General features: G+C 43.6%; 1 long non-coding RNA gene across 2 annotated transcripts in view; it reads right to left on the bottom strand.

The window, feature by feature from the left end:
• The window catches only part of LOC132017527 (uncharacterized), a 55129-nt gene extending 35581 nt beyond the window's left edge, over positions 1-19548 (bottom strand). For both annotated transcript variants that reach the window (XR_009404313.1, XR_009404314.1), the window contains exon 1: positions 16801-19548. This is a non-coding gene — a long non-coding RNA (uncharacterized LOC132017527). The remainder of the gene's footprint in view (positions 1-16800) is intronic.
• Between the last annotated feature and the right edge of the window lie 760 nt (positions 19549-20308).

Consider the following 20308-nt stretch of genomic DNA (forward strand, 5'->3'; position numbering starts at 1 on the left):
TTTTTAAATGGTCTGGACTGGGTGGACCCTGTCTGAACCATCACAATCCAATAATCAAAATCCTAATGACCTCATTGGACAAATCCAAATCTTGTAGACAGTTGCTCTGTTCAAGCTGGATTGAGTACCCTCAGCTAAAACCTTTACAGCTTATGGATTTAAACAAGTGCCAGCCACAGGCAAATGTAAGCTGCTTTGTAATTCAGCAAACTGGTCCAAGTGTTCTCATCTCTGCTTCTGGAATTCAGATTTCTCAGGTTTGGAGAGGTCCTAATTAGCTGAAGTTAATACAATTTGCACAGATCTCCACCACTGTGTAAGCCTCTTACAGCCTGAGGATGGACATAATCTCACAGAATCACTAATCCTATCCTTCAATGGGTCTCCATCTCATTAGATGCAATTGCCTTGGACTGGTGACATTGCAGAGGCCTGAAGTGTGCCCGGACACCAACTAGAGGGAATTATTTGAACTGGCAAAGTGGTGTTTTGGGAAAACAACAACAACAACAAAACAACTCCTGTGATATTTTTACCCAGACTTAGCCTCTCAAGTCAATGTCAGTTTGCCGAGGAGCATGATTTGGACCCATTTTCTCCGTGGCTTCTTTGTGAATCATCTAGGCATCTCCAGCTAAGATTCTTTCTGTCCACACCCGCTTAGACCCCTACTTGCTTTCCTCCACCATTTGTACTGTGAGGACTCAGAGAGCTCACACCATGTGAGGAGGGTAGTCTCAGCATTCCTAGGATTCTAATCTCCAGTTTTGTCTCTACAAAGGTGTTCTGGTCCTAGCATCCAGCTCCAAGGGATACATTCATAGTTCTACAGAGCTCTTTTCCTCCTCACATTCAGGAGGCTATGAGGGCCATAGACAAAGAGGTCCAAGTTTACAAAATATATTCCATTTCATTACGAGTATTATAAGGCATTTGCGGCATTCACCATATATCTACGCCTCCGTAAATGAGAAGTCTGTTACTGCCTTTCCTACTTTCATTTCATTGGTCCAATGAGGAAAAGAAGATGGTCTCATTTCCAAATACATTCATTCATCAAATAGTCAGAGGACTGAAGGATCTTGGTAGCTCTATGAAGGTCATAGTAGCTCTAAGATGACCCCAATAAGCCCACATCCCTTTGTACTGGGGTTGGCCCCTGTGACCAACAGAATATGGCACAAGTGATGATATGTCATTTCTGAGATAATGGCATGAAAAACACAGCTTCCATCTTGCATATTCATTTTCTCTGTATATATCTGTACCCGCCCCCAAAGCCCCCATCACTCACTCTGTGGGAAGCCAGCTGTTGAGCCTGGAGCAGCCCCACAGAGCAGCCTACAGGAGAGGAGCTGAGGCCTCTGGCCAGCAGCCATGTAAGGAGCATCAGAAGCCGACCTCCCACCCCAGTCTGGCCTTCGGGTGACTGAAGCCTGAGCCAGCAGCTTGGCTGTGAGCGCACAGGAACCCTGAGCCAGAAGCATCCAGCTAAGCCTTTCCCAGAAGCCTGGCCCTCAAATACTGTGAGAGATAAGGTATGTCTGTGGTCTTCATCTGTAGGTTGTAGAGTAATTTGTTGTGTAGGACCACACATCGCTACACCAGAAGTCACCATCACACTCCACCATTATCCCCTCGCTCCTTCCTCCGTGGCCAAATCCAGGAGTTGTGGGGCTGTGGCATTAAGGACTATGGCAAACGTGCATTCTCCAGGTGCCTGTGATTCCTTCACAAAGTGTACTGAATTTCCATATTTAAATGTTCTGTATAACTCATTTGCTTCTCTGAATAGGATATCTTGCATTCCAAAATAACCCCCATTGAGAAGGTTTTAGTTAAACACAGAACAAAATCAACAAGATGGGCATTTGCCATCTAAACAAAATTCCAAATAATAGGAATTCTTGGATTCACCATGACACAGGCCTCAATCGTGGTGAGGACTACTGGACTCTGTCCTAGCCTGTTCCTCCTCTGGAGGCCGTACAAGGAAGGGCTTTCCCCAGGGACCTACCTCACACCCAAATTTCCACGTTTACCCTTAACACTACCTGATATTCTCCTCCCTGAGAACCAAACTGATTTGCCAAGAGATCCGACAATTTGGGATGAGTTCTAACCACATTAAGTCTTTGCTCAAGAAATAACTCTCCATCCCTCTCTAAAATAAAGCTAAGTCCTGCCAAAATGCTTTCCCTGGGATGTAAGATGAGGTCACATGGGAGGGTGTCCAGGACAGCAGTGCTGTAATAGGTGTGGAGTTGTGGACTGTCCCCTCTCTTTGTGTCAGTCTGCTTTTCCTCTGTTGCTGCTGCCACACTGTGCCATAGGAGTGTTCTAATTACAAAGCCTATCTAGGTCAGCATGCACTGAAACCCTCGCCTTCCTGGTTCCCCAGGATTTTCATTCTGTCACTAGAAGGGATATCAGGTTAATATGACAAAGCTTCTTTTTCACAAAGCCTGTAAGATTGTCCAGGGCCTCATCAACCAATACTGATGTTTACAGACACAGGATTTCACCAATTATTAATATTACAAATATATAAAATCTAAGGCATAGCAAAATTGTTGTTTTTATGCAGCTAGTATAGTGACCACATGATTTTTAAAAATTTTCCGATTTAATATCTAGGCTAGGAATGAAAGACAATATGTTATTCTAAGACAGGGTTTTCTTCTCAAAGTATGATGACCTACATCAGAAGCATATATATTCTTGAGCCCTATCTCAGCATCTAGAGGGGTCCAGGAGTTTAGGGGAGTCACCATTTTCATGGTTCTGGACCTTCAGGTTTGAACATGTGATGCCCTAAGAGGCGACTCACACAGTGTATTGAAGGAAAAGTATGATATCTACATATTCTGACATGAGTTCAGTGTTTAAATACATTAAGTGGAGAAAGTAATAGGACATCTACATTTCATATATTCAGAGCCCCTTAAAAAGAACTGGGATCTCCCCCTGTCCTTGGGCGTGGGGCTCATCTGTATCTTACTCACTCTGGCAATCCCCATAGCTACTAAGCAAGCTTCTTGTACATGGTGGGTATTCAAGATACAGGTGATGTATGAGCCCTTGAATGAGAGATGATGGGACCTTCTCCTGGTTCACTTGTCCCAAGTTACTCCCAAGAATCCCATAATACTGACAATAAAATTGCATGACACAACAGATCAACACAAAAGTCTATGAAGGAAGAAATGCTCTTCCTCAGAAAATGCCACAGAGACCTCATCATCCCAGCCTGCCACCTGGAGAAGTGACTCCTGCATCTCACCTCATCTCCGACCTAACAGGCTCTGGCACTGTGTTAGCACAGCACCCCCTTTCTCACCAATTTGTAATCAAGAGCTGAAACGGACTGTTTCATGATCACAAACTTTATTCAAACTCTGCCCCAAAGCCAGAATCCTCTTTCTCTTTCCAGGAATGAAAACCACATGAAAGGGGAAATGGGAAATCATATCATGATGCGTCTCACCATAGCTCGTTTGACACATTTAACCCTCTAATGAGAAAAGAAAAGAGAACAAGAACCTGTGTTTCTGGGCCCCTCTATTTTCCACAGAGACCATGGATTCGGTCTCCAGAGCCTCCATCTTGAATTAGCAAGGTCTGTATAACACAACAGGTACTAACTGGCTTAACGCAACTAAACATTTTGCTGTTCACCGTACGAAACAAGGGTTTCAGACTCCATTTCAGTCCACATCTCAGAGTTTTTCTGCTAATGCTTTCCTTTTAAAATTGAATAATCTGCATATCCTTCAGAAATGCATATTTGAGCGAACTATGGGATGCTCCTTCATATCAGGACTTCCTTTGTCTTTGAATCCCTCGTGGCTCCATGTCAACCAAATTTTGCAAAGTTCACGTCACCAGCCTTTGCTCCATTTCAGAAACCCACAGAGTCACTGACATGCATATCATTTTTGAAAAGAAGGTAGGGAAATGATTTACAAGAAGATAATAATGCATTTAATGCATAAATTAGGAAGTCATCAGGTATTATATATATGCTTATGGCACGACAGCTAGAAAATGAAAAAAATAACACTTTCAGAGTCGGAAATTGACAGGAAGAATGTATCATGCTGCTATTTTCACAATGTAAATGATTTCACATTTTTGGATCCAGTGTCAACCAGCTGTGTTATCTTAGAAAAATTACTTCACATCTCTGAAATCCATCTTCCTCATTTTGCAGTGAGGGGATTTGACTAGATAAGCTGTCCCTAAGTCAGCCCCTTCCTGAATCATGTGTGGGGCAAACTGTACCTGGTGAATGGCCCTGACAGCCAACAACCAAAGGTTGATAATCTATCTCTTGTACTTTTATGAACAACAACCAAAAAAGCAGTGAATCCCCTTTCTTCTCACATTTTAGTGCTCCTCACCCCATAGCCTGCCACTTCCATAGGATCTGCCTCACTGGCCCTGAAATAAGCTTGGCCTATTGTGACACTATTAATATCCTAACGGTTCTCTGCAGATCTACACAGCACACTGACAAAGCATATGTGGGGCTGCTCCAAGGCATCACATCAAAAACCCTATTTATGCAAATTTGCAAGCTGCGAATTGACAAGACACTTTGTCTGAAAGAGTCTTTATTCATGTCTGGGAGCAGTCGACTGACAGGTTGCATTGTCGGAGCTCCACTGTGAGCCCCAGGCTCCTAGGTGTGGGCAACTTTTGTTCCTTCATGAAGCACCACACACAGATGAGTAATGAGTGATCTGAAGCAAGCCAAATGGGGCCATGTTCACAGCAACCCAGATCGGGCAGTTAGCCGCTGAAACCTCGGACTGCATGTGGCCTCCAACCCCAAGCATAGGGGACCGGTCTCTCATCCTTGCCGCACCTGGAGTCTTCCCACTAACAGTGAGTGTAAAATAGTGTTGCCATGCTCTGTATGCAGCCCCCAGCAGGTGCAGTATCATTGGTCCATCTGGAAAAGCTTCTCCATAAAAACATACATGTGCAGATGATACTGGGTATGGTGTGGCTGGCAACATACAAAGGAAGGGACAGACAATGTGATCCATCAATCTGCAATCCACCATGGATTTGCAGAGTAGAAGAGACCTTCTCACACTGAGCTGCTGATTCAATCCAGATTGCAAGCATAGCTCACAAGTGACTTTCGAGCTCAGAATCATTGGGGGCACCTCTCAGTCATTAAGCATCTGCCTTTGGCTCAGGTCATGATCCCACAGTTCTGGGATTGAGCCCTGCATCAGGCTCCATGCTCAGTGAGAAGCCCACTTCTACCTCTCCCATTCCCCCTTCTTGTGTTCCCTCTATCACTGTGTTTCCCTCTGTCAAATAAAGAAATAAAATCTTAAAAAAAAAAAAAGAAAAGAAAAGAAAAGAAACTTTGGTATACAACTCAGGACAAGCTTTTGAGTAGTGTGGTCCACATGTTTGGAGAGCAGAACTTTAGAGGAGCAGAAACTCCCCAGATACTCATTGACATGTCTCAAACCCTTAATCAAGGAATAGAGGAAAAACTGCAATAAAGTTTTCCTAATTTCCAAACGACTGGCTCTTCTGACTATGTTGCAAACAAAATGAACTCAAGACCATGCACACCATCCACTCTTTTCTAGACATTCAAAATATATTCTTGGCTCTAGAAAATCCAGCAAAATATGGTACCCAAATCAAGTTTGTATGCTGCAGAATTATTTATACTAAATTTCATTTTCTTTTTATGACATCAACTTACCTTGATTATCTTTAAAATAAACAACTCTGTCAAAATAATTGTATTTCTAGAGGTCTATAAGTATACAACCCGTGGCCATGAAAGCACAGAGCCAACTAGAGATATGCAAACAAGCAAATAAGTGGAAATCCAATATATCATCCTTTGACTGATATACTAATATTAAAGGATCTTCAGGCAATCGGATTACTAGGATTAATTCGCAGAATCAGGAGATGAGCCCCACCGCTCCTAAGCAATAATGGACTGGCAACTTTTTCCATCATACCTGATGGCAGTAAGAGTTTGTGCATAAGAGGTAGTAACTTAGAGAAGCAAAGGAAAGCCCAGGTCCCAACAGACACCTCACCCTAAAGGACAGGGAGAAACAGTTTACTAGTCATGCGAAGTTTTGCTTTCCACCACCTCACAAAGAAAATCAGAGAACGGAGAGAGGCCAGGAGTGTTTCTTTAATAAAGCACCTTCTACATGGAGGGAAATTTCAGGTGTGGGGGAAAGCATTCCCTTGTAACAAAATTATTGCTGTAAAGATACAATTGAAGATTTTGTTTGTTTGTTATCTTACATGCAATGTAATTCTTTATTCTGAAGTCTGAATTCTTACCATATATTGGTCCCAGATTAGTTCCAATTCTAAATATAGAATATGTACACATACATATTATAAATATAATATATAAACATATAAAGAAGTAATGAATACAAATAAATATATTAAAATATATAGGATATATGTATTCTTTGTCACACGAGCTAAGAGAGTGTCTTAAGACTTACTCATAGAACTCAAGCTGGCCTTATTAGGACACGTGGCTAGCATTATCCTTGTCTTCAGTTTGCTCCCATCTTTCTTCCCCCCACTCCTCCCATCTTCTTCTCCCTTTGTCCCTCCTGCTCCTCCTTCTTCTTCACGTCACTGTCATCAAATCACTTAATCTTCTCATACATTATCCATCCTTGAAGAGATTTAGTAACCAGGAGAGGTACAAAATAAATGGATATTGCGTTTACCCCATAAAGCAGCTCTACCCTGACAAATGATACATCAAGAGGCATTTTCTACAACGACAATGCATTTCATCTCGAGAGTTCTGATTTCCTGTCAAAATCAAAACAAAACACTGAGCTTTTCTTTCCATATTGGAACCACAATTCCACAAAAGCAATCACTCTTCTCTCTCCACTTTCGAGGTGCATGAATCTCAATATATTTCTCCAGCTCAGATATATTTGGGTGCCAAATATCTATAATCCATGTATAGCTGGTTGTCCACAGACAATCCGAAGACAACATATTCTCAAATGAATTGACTGCTTCCCTTCCAAATATCTCCCAATAAAAATCCCTTTTCAATGATCATGGTTGTATCCCTGCCATGTTGTCCCCAAAGACACTTAGCATCATCCCAGAATCTTCAGTATCCCTAAACCCTAAAAGCTGTAAGTAAGCACATGTCAACATACTTATATCAACATTACCCAGGACTATAGAAGGCTCCCCTTTCCCACACCTCAGCACCAATTACTAAAGTACTATTTACAGCAGCTCCTTTTGCCAGTATCTCATGTCTGGCTCTGAAGGAAAAATTACACAGCATAGCAAAAGTCATTTGGAAGAGACAAGCAAACATCAGAACCAGACATGGTAGGGTTATTGAGATTATCAGACCTAAAATTAAAACAACTATAATTAATATGGTAAGGGCTCTAATGGAATATAATCAGAGAAACAGAAATCCTAAGATAGGACCAAAAATACATGCTGGAAATAAAAGCACTGTAACAAAAATGGAAAATGTCTTTGATGGGCTCATTAGTAGACTTGACACAGTAGAGGCAAGAATCTCTGAGCTAGATGATGCATCAATAGAATCCTCAAAAACTGAAAAACAAAGAGAACAAAAACTGAAAAAAACAGACAGACTATTTATAAGGATTGTGGGGCAATGACAAAAGGTGAAGCATACGCATAATGGGAAAACCATGCGAAGGAAGAAAGAAAGAACAGAAAAAAATATATTTGAAATAAAAATTGCTGAGAATTTTCCCCCAAATTAATGTCAGACACTAATCCACAGATGCAGGAAGGTTGGAGAACACTAAGCAGGACAAATGTCAAAAGCAAAAACAAAATACGTAGGCATAACATTTTCAAAATACAAAAAATAGCAAATATAAAGAAAAGTCTTGAAAGAAGCCAGAGGAAAAACCACCTTCTCTTTAGAGGAACAAAGGTAAGAATTACATCAACATTCACGATGCAAGCAAGAAGAGAGAGGGATGAAATATTTGATGTCGAGAAACTAAAATCACCAACCTAGAATTCCATACCCTCAAAAATTATCTTCTAAAAGTGAAAGAGAGGGGTGCCCGGGGCTCAGTCAGTTCAGCATCTGCCCTCAGCTCAGACCATGATGTCAGGTTCCTGGGATGGAGCCCTGCGTCCGGCTCCCAGCTCAGCAGGGAGTCTGTTTCTCTCTCTCCCTCTGCCGGCCACTCCTCCTGCTTGTGCTCTCTCTCTCTCTCTCCAATAAGTAAACAGAATCTTTAAAAAATAATAACTAAGTAAATACACAAATAAGTAAATAAATGTGAAAGAGAAGTAAAGACTTTCTCAGACAAAAATTGAAGGAATTTGTTGTCAGTAGACCTGCCTTGCCAGAAACATTAAAAGAATTTCTTCAGAGAGGAGGTTGATGCTATAGCTAAGAAACTTAGATCTAAATAGAGTAAGAGCATGAAAGAAGGAATAAGATAAGAACTTTTTCTTTTTTTAACTTGTATTTTTCTTATTCTTAATTGATCTAATCAAAAACAGTTGTTCAAAATAATAATAGCAACAATATATTCAATAATGTATGGCTGCACATATGTGTACATATGTATATATATTCACTTATGTCCCTATATGCTTATGTATGTTTACATATAAGTAAAATAAATGACAACTATGATACACGGGATGGGGGATGGAAAAAGGATTATTTTGTTACCATAAGGTACTCACATCACCCGGAAAGGGGATAGCATGCTTTAAAAGTGGACTTGGAATAGATATAAATGTATGTTGCAAACTCTAGGGTAACTACTAAAAAAAAGGAAAGGGAAAAAAAAAGGTAGTGTAGCTGATATGCTAAGAGAGGAGAGAAAATGTAATCACATAAAAGATTCAATGGAAACCTTAAAAGGCAGAAAAAGAGTGGAAGAGACAAAAATAGGAACAAGGAAGGAAGACAATGCATGGAAAACAGTAACAATGTGAAAGATATTATGGCGAGTATATCAATAATCACTTTGCATGTCAATGGTCTCAGTGCACCAATTAAAATACAGATTGTCAAAGTGGATAAGAAAATTATATGCTGTCTACCCCCCAAAATCCACTTTCAATATAAAGATACACATAGATTAAAAGTAAATACAGGAAAGTATGGCATGCTGACACTAATCAGGAGAAAGCAGAAGAAGATCTATTGATTTCAGACATAGCAAGGAAGTTATCAGGACCAAAGAGGGGCATTACGTAATGATCAAGTGGTCAGTTCTCCAACAAGACATTTCAAAAGACTTCTAAGAAAATGAAAAGCTAAAAGAAAAAGGAGATATTTCCAAAACATATATCTGATGACGGACTCATCACCAAAAATATAAAAGGAAGACTTACAATTCTATAATAAAAAATAAAATACCCAATAAAGAAATAAGATAAAGATTCGAACAGGCCTTTCACTGAAGAAGAGCTATATACAGATAGCAAATAAGCACCTGAAAACGTGCCAGACATCATCAGCTACGAGGTCGGTTTGATACCACCATACAGACCTGCAGGCACGGCCAGTAAACTGAAGCCACTGAGGGTGGGTGCAGACGTGGGGCCTCAGGAAACAGTGGCCCCCACAGCCCACGAGAACGCAGTGTGCTGCAGCCACTGGGAAAACAGCCACCCATGGGTATTTACCCGGGAGAAATGAAAACACGTATCTGCCCAAAGACCTGACTGCAATGTTTCTAGTAGCTTGGTTCAAATGCACCAAAAACCAGAACAACTCAAATGTCCGTCTGCTGGTGAGCAGATAAACAGACGGTTACCTATGATCCAATGGAATACAATTCAGCAAAAAAAAAAAAAAAAAAAAAAAAAGAATAACGCTTGGTTCAAGCTACATCATGAATGAATCTCAAATTGATCATGATGAGTGAAACAAGCTGAATGATTAAAGGGCAAATAATACAATTAAAACACTGAAGAAAGGATTTGAATAAACCTTTCTCTAAAGAAGATCCATAGGGTCAACAGCCCACAAGATGCTCAGTGTTGGCAGTCATCACGGAAACGCAAATCCGAACACCGAGCAAGTACTTCACACCCACTAAGACACATACCATAAAAGGTCAGACAATCCTAAGTGTTGTCAAGGTTGTGAAGAAATCGAAACCCTCATTCACAGGGGGATTAGAAAACAGTGTAGGAAAGTGGTTTGGAGTTTCCTCAAAATATGAAACACGGCATGATTGTTTAGCCCAGCAATTCACACCTGTGTGTTTGCACAAGGGGGGGGGGTGAATGTTTATCCACACACACAAAAATGTAGGGAATATTCAGAGCAGTGTTACTGTCATTGTCCCAAACAGTGAAGCCAACTTTAAAATCCCTCAGCTGGTAAATCGGAAAATCAGAGTAGCATATCTATCCAATGGCACATTACCTAGCTGTGGCAGTGACACACCGAGGCGTGCCCCAGTATGGATGAACCTTGAGCGTGCACTACCCACAAGGACTTGGTCACGAAAAGCCACAGGCTGAATGATTCCACCTGTGAAACGTCAGGAACAGGCAAATCGACAGACAGAGAAAGCAGATGAATAGCGGTCTGTGGGGGCTGGGGAGCAGGCCACAGAGACTGGCTGCTGAGAGGTATGGGTTTCTCGAAGAGTGATCAAAATCACCTAATTTGGTGGTGGTGATGGTCGCACCAATCTCAATATACTAAAAAAATGCAGAATCGCACACTTTACATGGGGGGATTGCACACCTGTGAACTGTATCTCAGTAAAGCCGAATAAAAAAGTTGAATGTTCTACTTAGTTTTAAATTTTCCAAAATTAAGATTATATAAAATAGAAGGTTCACTCAACTCTCTTCTGCCTCCCGCACATGTGTAATTTTATTCGAATCTTCTCCTCCAAGAGACGGAGAAACAGAAACAGACACACCAAGGTGGACAGAGAGACGGATATACAGACCCAGAGAGCTGTAGGCATCCCTTTGTATCTGCTTATATGCAGATGAGTAAATAAAACTTAAATGACTTTGTCTGTTGTACTCGGGTTGTCTCCACTCTTCGGATTGGGGCTTCAGTGCCCCACCCACTCCCCACCATCGCCCGAGGCAATGCATCCGTACAAAAGCCCTGGTGAGCAAGAAAATTTTGCCACAACTGTAGTCAGAAGCAAGAGGGCAGCAGAGTGACTAAAGGAGACAGCAGTAGAAACAAACCCAAACAAGCCTGAAACGTTCCTTTGGATCCACTCGTCTTTGTCTGGAATGTCACGTAAGGGAAGGGACAAAAGGGAACAAAGGGACCCCCTTCCTAATCGTTCTTCTGTGGAGCTTCCTGAACGTTTTCCCCCGTGAAAAGTTACCGTTTATCATCACTTTGTTTGAAAGTCGACCTTCCTGATCCTTTGGAATCCCGATGACAGGTGAACATCTTGACAGCAGGTTCTTGCTCTCATGCCCGTTTGTCACCACCATTCGTTAGACGCCAGTGTATACCAGTGGGGCTCACTACTTCCCACTTAAGAACAAACACTGGACCCAGGAGATCATTAAATGTTCACTGAACAAGTGAATGCATGAGTGGGTGAGCGCAGGAAGGACCATCTCATCTTAAAATGAGTATAGAGTAACTGCTCTACCCCAGGGAGGTGCGTAACGACTAATTATGTACTGCCGTTCCTCTCGTGTCAACCTGCACTGGACAAGCGGTATCATCATCGGGGGTGAACATGTATGGAGCAGCTCTTGGAAGTTCGGATCCGTCATCACTCATCACTCTGTTTCTTTACAACCTCAGCTCCTGCTACAGTGCCTGACCTACAGTCGGCATTCCATAAATGCTCTCGAAATAAAACCAGTGAAACAGTCATCATTGCAGCTTCATTAAAATCACAAAAACATAAACATTCAAATGTGGGAGATATCTCTACTTGTCGAGGAAGCTCCAAATATTGTTAATAAAATGCGGTTTGCTAAGATTTGAATTCTTTCTTGTGCATTATGCAGATGATCTTAGGTCAGCAAGGGAGTATATAGTTATTTGTTGTCCTATCATAATGTTTACTGGTATCTTTAGAGCATCATATTCCCAACTGATGAAGGTGATTTAGCTAAACATAAGATGGACATTAAACATTTTTTTTAAATACAATTTGTAGATCCTAACAATACTTTCTGTGTGGTGGTTTTCAAGATTGCTTAAGATAGTATATCAATATAAAAATGTGTCGTTACAGAAAGACAACCCAAATAAAAAGGAGCAGAGGATCTGAGGAGATGCTTTCCCAAAAAACGATACACAAATGCTCGTCAAGCACAGGGAAGAGGTTCAGTGATGAGGGAAATGCAAATCTGATACACGATGAGATTCTGCTTCAGACCCACGAGGAGCGTGAAAATAAAGACGAGAACAGGGAGTGGAGGACGTGGAGCCCTCGCGCGTGGAGGGCCCCGTCACCCACGTAGGGCACACACTAAGCCTGCTCTCCTCACCCTGGCCTCCAACAAGCAGAGGCTCTTTCCCACTCCCTCTCATGTTCCAACTGACTGAACCTTCCCCACGCTCTCGCAGGAACTGCCAGGACCACTTTTCTTTCCAAAGTCATAGCTCACTTATTACTTGTGTCAAGAGGTCTTTTGAGGAGGCACGTGGGTGGCTCAGTCAGTTAAGTGTCAGACTCTTAGTTTTGGATCAGGTGATGATCTCGTGGGTTACAGGATCCAGCCCCACATTGGGCCCCGCACTCAGCGGGGAATCTACTGGCAATTCTCTCCCTTTGCAACTGCCCTGGCTCTCTCTCGAGTAAATAAATCACTCTTTAAAATTAAAAAAAAAAAAAAAAAAAAAAGAGGTCTTCTGGGAAGGGTGGCCCACCTGTCGTTACAAGATTTGGTAAATACACTAAGTAGGGGGACACTTTTCGCCGAAGGAACGTGGGAGCAATAGCTTGAACCACCGGTGAAGCCTCGCACTGTCTTAAATTGCATCCCTCCTCCGTCCTTCCGAGCTGGTGCAGGGGCAGAAGGAAAAAGACTAGAGACAGAGAAATACTCCAGAAAGGATTATCCGATACACTCTTCTTAAATGATCATTGGCCCATGCCGTGGTCAAATTCTAGTGTTTTACGTGGGCTTCAGACCAGCAGTGGCTACAAGAAACTTTTTAATACGTGTCTTGGGCAAGAGATGAAAAAGAAATGGTCAGAATTATTATCTGCGACAGAAACAGCTCAGGGTGAGGGTGGCGTTGTAAGCCGGTGCACGTCACAGCGGCGGGAGGGAGTGCGTAGGCTGGAAGGTCCGTTTGGAGGCCTCCTACAGCACTCGAGTGAGAGATGGAGCGTCTGTGCTTGTGGCCAGGTCAGTTTTCAGTCCCCGTAGTCATATTTTGTGAACCCAACACTGTTGATGTCGTTTCGGTTTCAGAAATGGCTCTCGGCGTCTTCACCTCGAGCAAAAAACATCCCAGACCGCATGTTGTGCTCCTGACCCGGCTGGGCTTCCTGCCCTGGACCCGGCTGTGGCCGACCTTTGTCCCTACAGCCCACAGACAACGAACATTTCATCATGCCAGCCGCCTTTTCGTACGCCAGACACATGGAAAATACTAATAGTTGTCACACGATTTGTCTTATTCCTGCAATTTTTCTATGCCTTTGTCTTGCAGTGTTATGGCATCTGTGTGCATTTAATGTTTACTGTATTAATAGACTGGACCATAGTGGGGTGAGAGTGTGGGATAAGCTAATTGATAGAGATCTCAGCTTGGCTTCAATCATCCTAAAATCTTAACTCACACGGACATTTCATTTTTCTAACCTGGACATTCTACAGAGATAAATGAAGACAGATGGTGTCGCCCAGGAGCTGGTTACCCTGATGAAGGATCTCAGGGACTCGCAGCTGTAAGCAACGGTGACCTCTGACTTCACGCATGCAGGCAAGTTCGGGGAGAGAGGCGGCAGCATGTTAGCCCAGCTGCTCCTGCCATGGGAGTGCGGACAGCGCTGCTGTGATTATTTTCTGTTTAAATTCTGCAAACCATTAGTTCGGATATGAAAGGCGGATCGTGTGACTCTGATGTATTCACAGCTCTTCGAGGCAGCAGCAGAAGCCACAATCTGGTGCTAGAATCCAGCACCGTTCCGTCCAAACTGTCTAAGACCTAGACCTTTATCACGTCATGGCGTGTATTTTAAGAACCCAGTCAAGTTTGTGGTGTCATGTAATTTATGACCAACAACAGTAAAAGTGATGAAAATGGGGAGCGCTTAAAAAATAAAAAAACACTTGGCCCCTCTGTCTGTCAGGCTATTCAAGTAGAAAATCAATGTCTGGGGAGGTTTTCCTGACACAGGAAAAACATTCCAACGGGCAATGATGAATTGGAAGGTGAGAACAAAGTCTCTTATCTGTACATGGACTAAAACGTACTTGACAACGACGCTTACATTCTGTGTGTGTTCAGATAAGGAGAGCGTGATTGGTGTCCCTTGGAATCATCCACTGAGTGTTTTTGCCTCATTCTGAATGAATATTTGTTCAGAATCCAGATACCACAGACTAACATAGAAACAGATGTATGTATACAGAAGGTCGTCGAGTTGACAAGAGTGAGGTTGTCTTGGAAGGGTCTGAGAGAAGAGTGGGAGAAACAGAGCACATTTGGATGTCCGTATGAATTTTTATTTTGTAATGGCCCACACTGGAAAAACTTTAAATGCATGAGGATAGAAATTAACTAGAGCGTCAGTGCCCTTCTATACTGAGAAAACGTATCCATCACCCGGTAGATGAGAATTCAATGTGAAATGAAACATGAAAGTTAAAATAATTACCACGTGAGACGTTAAAGTTAATTATCATTCTACTCATTTAGAGTGCAGATAAGGAACAAAGCAGTGTAGCTAAAATTATTTATCAAATTGAACATAGACAATAAAATACATATTTACTGGGTGATAATATTTTCATGAATGTTACCAACCAAAATACTTGTCCTCTCTTTTGCCTAGAAAACAGTAAAAATAATACAATTCTTGTAAATGTCTGCTTCTTCATTGGCAGCATGAGAATAACGGTATCACAGATCGTTGTTGCAAAAATTAGACTAATTATATGTAAGCTGGCACATACTTGGTACTCTGCTGTGGGCTTCCTTGGCCTGGCCCCCACAAGCGGGCAGCGCCCCTTCCCACATTCCGAGACCTTCCTGGGAGCATGCTGCCCAGCCTGGTGGGTTCAGGCCACCCCCTCAACTTCTCACCCCTGGTTTGCTCAGTAATCAGATCTGAGCTGCCTTTCAAGGAGCTAAGTTGTTAAATATGTTGAATTGGGCCTCTCCAGTCAGAATTTCTGCAGAGTAGTAGGGATCACAGTGTTCTAAAGATGTATGCTAGCCAAGACAAGCCATGTGCCAGACAGGAAGCCCTTTGGAGAGCCCTCCTATCCAGGCAAAGGCTGTATTTCTTCTCATTCAAGCCTGGCAAAGGGGAGTATGACATTTACCCTATAAACTATAAGAGACCCAGAGAGTGGGAGCTTGACCTTCATCCAGAAAGGTTCTGAATGCAAAAGGTTGGCTGAAGTTATCCATGATAAATGACAGTGGCCTGCTAGGAGTTTTCCATGGACGAGACTGGCCACGTGGACCACCAGCAAAAGAGCTTGGAGGAGGGGACATCGAGGTGAAGCGTCGGTGAGGTATACCCCAGCACGAAATCTCTTCATTTTCCTAGTAGAAGCATCAGCACGGGATTGGGGTTGCAAAGGTGTGGGTCGAGCAGGACCTTAACTCTCCCAGCTCTCTCCTCTCGCTACTCACCCCAGAAGGACCAGAGGAAACAGAGTAAGAGAAGAAAAAGAGCCAAGAGCAAAAAGGCGAACTATATTTTCTTCCTCACTGTAGGCTTATGGGTCAGGCCAGAAGATAAGTGAAAAAGAGACAGTTTCAGTTGCATGAGAACCTGAAGCTTGGGTTTAGTTCCAGTGCATGAAACTATCAATATGTGAATTTGACTAGAAATTTGCCGAAACTTTTGTTTCGTGGGGGAAAAGGCCATATGGCAGCAGTCAGGGAGAGCTGTTCCTCCTTCACTGTTCTGAGCCCAGATCATTTCCATAAACCTGTCATGACCATCAGTGTTTCATGTCCTTAATATATTTTCTCCCCCACTAGTTTTTCAGTGCTAACAACGAATGCTTGGGAGCATTCTCAAGAAAAGCTTTGCCCCCAGCCCTGCGTGCCCAGAAGAAGGCTGTTCCTATTTCTGTTACATGTTCGCCTTACACGATCATTTAAGCACTATCTTCACTTAACCTAGATTTATTAATATCTTACTCTACGTACAGAAAGGGAGGGAATGGCACAACTGTTAAAAGCGCCGGCTCTTGTCATCATAATTCTCCTGGTTTGAGCACCAGCCCCACCCCCCGGCCCCCCACCCAGCCCCCGGCACCTGTGAAAACTGCACAAGATACTTAACCTTTTGGTACTTGAGTGTTCTTATCTGGAAAGTGTAAATAATACTGCTATAAGCATCCACTGAGATAACCCATGCAAAAAAAAAAAAAAAAAAAAAAGTAAATGTTCTCTCTGATCACGGGAACTCCGGAGCGGCTAAACCAGAAAGAGCTGAAGAAGGGTGTTCTAGGCGGAGAGCAGCAAACACAACGGCCTGGGTGAGGGACCTGGTTTTCCCGTTAGAGCAACAGGAAGAGGGCGAGTGTCACTGTCAACAAACCACCCCAAACTCTGCTCATGTCTTTAAGCACCCGGCTCACCTTTCCTGTGGGACACCGACTTGAACAAGTCAAGAGAGACGCTACTTTTCTGTCCCAGCGGGGCTCACCGTCGTGTCGGCGGTCCGCCGTTGGGTCTGCCGGGGGCTCCTTGCTCTCAGGCTGGCTGGGCCGCCGCAGCTCGTCCTTGCTCCGCTGGCGTCTCGTCCTGCAGCCGCATCCCTCCCACCGCGTTCCTTTATTCAAGCCGGTTACGAGGCCGAGCCAAGTTCACGGAGCAGAGAAACAGCCTTCGTCTCTTGACGAGAGAAGCTTCCAAGTCACATCACAAAGAGTCACCCATCTGGGAACATGATATTCGGGGCTCTTGTTGCCATCTGGACCATGACGGCTGGCGCAGGGGATGCGGTGAGAGAGATGGGCAGCCGCCAGGTGGGTCAGAGCAAGCGGGCCACGGTCAAGGACTGGGGCCTTTTACCGGACGCAGTGCAAGTCACTGGGAGCTCGTGGGATTTATGTGTTTGGAATAGTACTTCAGAAACTTGGGTAGTAAGAGGCTGCAAAAAGTAGGAACACGAGCAGAGTGATCATCGACAAGTAATTGCAGTAATACAGACACTATGTGGTGGTGCCTTGGATGGGCACCTGGGGAGCTGGAGAAATTTCAGCTAATCAGGAAATCCCTTATAAATAGAGCTGATAGGACTTGCTGATGGGGGAACTGTTGGCATTATGGAGGCAGAGGAATCAAGCAGGACACCTCAAGCTCCAGGTGCTGGGGAGGTTACAGGACTCTTTGTAGACAAGTGCAAAAGTGGAGAAGGGATGAATTCAGTGAAGCAATTCAAATACCATTTTGCACACATGGCATTTGTGATTTCCGTTATTCATTCACACAGTGACATCAAGTAAGCAATTAGTTGTGTGTCTGGATGCCATGAAGGGCTAAGAGCTAGAGGCATCTGCACACGATGGTCTGCTAAGACATGGAAATGTATCTGATCACCCAGGGGAAGAATATAGGTAGACAATGGGGTCCAGGACCAAATCTCATAAAAAGCAAATATTTAGAAGCTATCTGGAGAGTGGGAAGACAGCGAATAAGACAGGAGTATCCCAGGCAATCAGGCAGCTACACACAAAGGTATACTCAGCACCTTGGAACTTGATGGTGACATGTTAGGTTGGGTCATTCTCTGTTATGGGGGCTTTGCTGGCCTCTCTCCCCTGGATGCAAGGAGTAACTTCACCCATTTATGACCAAAAAAAAAAAAAAAAAAAAATGTCTCTAGACATTACCAAGTAACATCTTGGGTACAAAAATCACCCCCTTTGAGACCCACTGCTTCAGAAAAAGAAACAAACAAACAAACAAGCTGTGAGTTGCCCCAGGCCACATTCAACAGCCCAGTGCACTGTGGAGAGGGAGTGCACAGCTCATTTGTTAACAAGGAGGTCATGGTGACCCTGATGGTGTGGTTCTGGCCCTGAGGCTGACAGGCTGGAGACAGGAAGAGCTAACGTTTCAGTATGTGAGATAATAGGAAGCGTAAACTTTGTGTGGAGACAGACAGGAACTCCCCTTGCCGTGATGAGCAGTGCAGAGCAGAGAGAACAGTCAAATCACTACGCTGTACACCTGAACCTCACGTAACACGGAATGTCAAACATACAACAATCTGAAATCTTTATAATTAAAAAAAAGGAAAAAAATATAATATATATGTCTCTACCTCCAGTCTGTGGTCCAGAGCTCCTGAATCCCTTATAAATCCCTCAGGGATAAGAACACTAGGAGCGTCAGTTGTCCTAACGTGGCAACTCGGGGTGGTCACCTGGACAAGCTCTGGGCACCAGGAAGAGCAGCCAGGACGTGAAGGTGGGAACATTTGCCCCCACCCCCAAACCCCACACCACACTTCCCCTGAGAGGACAGGGGGCCTGGAAATGGAGGGAGGAACTCATCATGTCTACATGAGGAAGCCTGCATGAAACCCCAGGGGTCTGGGGTTCAGTGATCTTCCAGGCTGGCAATGCACATCCACGCACGGGGAGGGGGCTGCCCCCAGCTCATGGGGACAGAAGCTCCTGCACTCGACACCCTCCCAGACCCCATCCTATTATCTCTCCGTCTGGCTGTTCCTCCACCAACTGATAAACCTGAGTAAGTATTTGCTAGTTGCCTTAACAAATCAAGCAAACCCAAGGAAGGGCTCCCTGGAACCTTTGATCTAGAGATATTTGGTCAGAAGCTCACATGGGGGTCTAACTAGGGAAGGGTAGCAGTACTGTGGGGCCAAGCCATCACCTGTGAGATCTGATGCTACCTCCAGGTAATCAGTGTCAGAACTGAGCTGGGTTGCCAGACACACAACTGGTGTCCCAGAGACTCACTTGGTGTGGGGAAAAGCCTCCACACATTTGCTAACCGGACTGTCAGTAGTGAAGTGTTTGCTGAGACCAGTGAAGAGGACTCACAGGAGAGAAACACACTGGGAAAGAACTGCATTTCTCCAGACCTATAGACACATCAAGTCTAAAAGCAAGAGAAAAATGACTTCTTACCTTGAAGATAGTCAGGAGGGAGGAATTCCCTCTACCTGGCAGGCCAGTCAGGTCTTTTGTTCTATTCAGCTCTTCAACTGATTGGATGGAGCCTACCCATATGGTTGAAAGGCATCTGTATTGCTCAGTCTAAGAGTCAAATACTAATCTTATCCAGAAACGCTCTTGCAGACACACCAGAATAATGCTGGACCAAAGATCTGGGGACCTCATTGCTCAGTCACATCGACACAAATTTAACCATCACAGGTGTCATGGGAGATTAAAAAAAAAAAAAACCAACAACCTAGGATCTTTGTCTTTAATTTTTCTGCCATTTGTACAGCTGGCTGAGAGCTTCACCATATGGGATCCAGGGACAATGTGAGGAAAAAGTCACCACTTAGGACTCATCCAACCTCCATTCTTGACTTAAAGCTCCAACCCAAATATTCAAGTGACTTGATATTAGTATATCATTATAGTTACGTGAGCTTCTTCAGCTTTATGTAATGTCCCACTTCCCCAGCAGAAACATGCTTCTACTCAGTTAAATGTGCCAGTTGGTAATTATGACAGGCACAATTCCCCAAAGTTACAGGCATCTAAAAATAGGCCACCCAGAAAAAAATCAGAGGAGACAAGAGACTCCCTTTAGGGTCTACTCCACCTGAAGATTTTACAATCATACAGTCATAATCTGAGCAAGGCTTGCCCGACCGTTGCTCCCTATCTCTCGGGTTGACCAGATCTCCCACCTGTCTACCTGTTTCCCTCATTCTCACCGCATCTATGAGTTGTGGCTTTTTACTCTGGTTTCACTGAGCAAGCTCACACTCAGCTTTCCCTTTAGAAATAGAGCCCCAAGTAATTAATGTCAGCCCATAATAAGTTTATCTCAAATGAAATGTCTCTCCGGGTCATAAACATAAGGCTGAAAGCCAAAGATGTTCCTCCTATCCACTCAGGTCCACTGAGACCTACAACCCCCCTGGTCAACCCTGCC

This window comes from Mustela nigripes, chromosome 5, assembly GCF_022355385.1.
Source record: "Mustela nigripes isolate SB6536 chromosome 5, MUSNIG.SB6536, whole genome shotgun sequence".
Taxonomy (NCBI): domain Eukaryota; kingdom Metazoa; phylum Chordata; class Mammalia; order Carnivora; family Mustelidae; genus Mustela; species Mustela nigripes.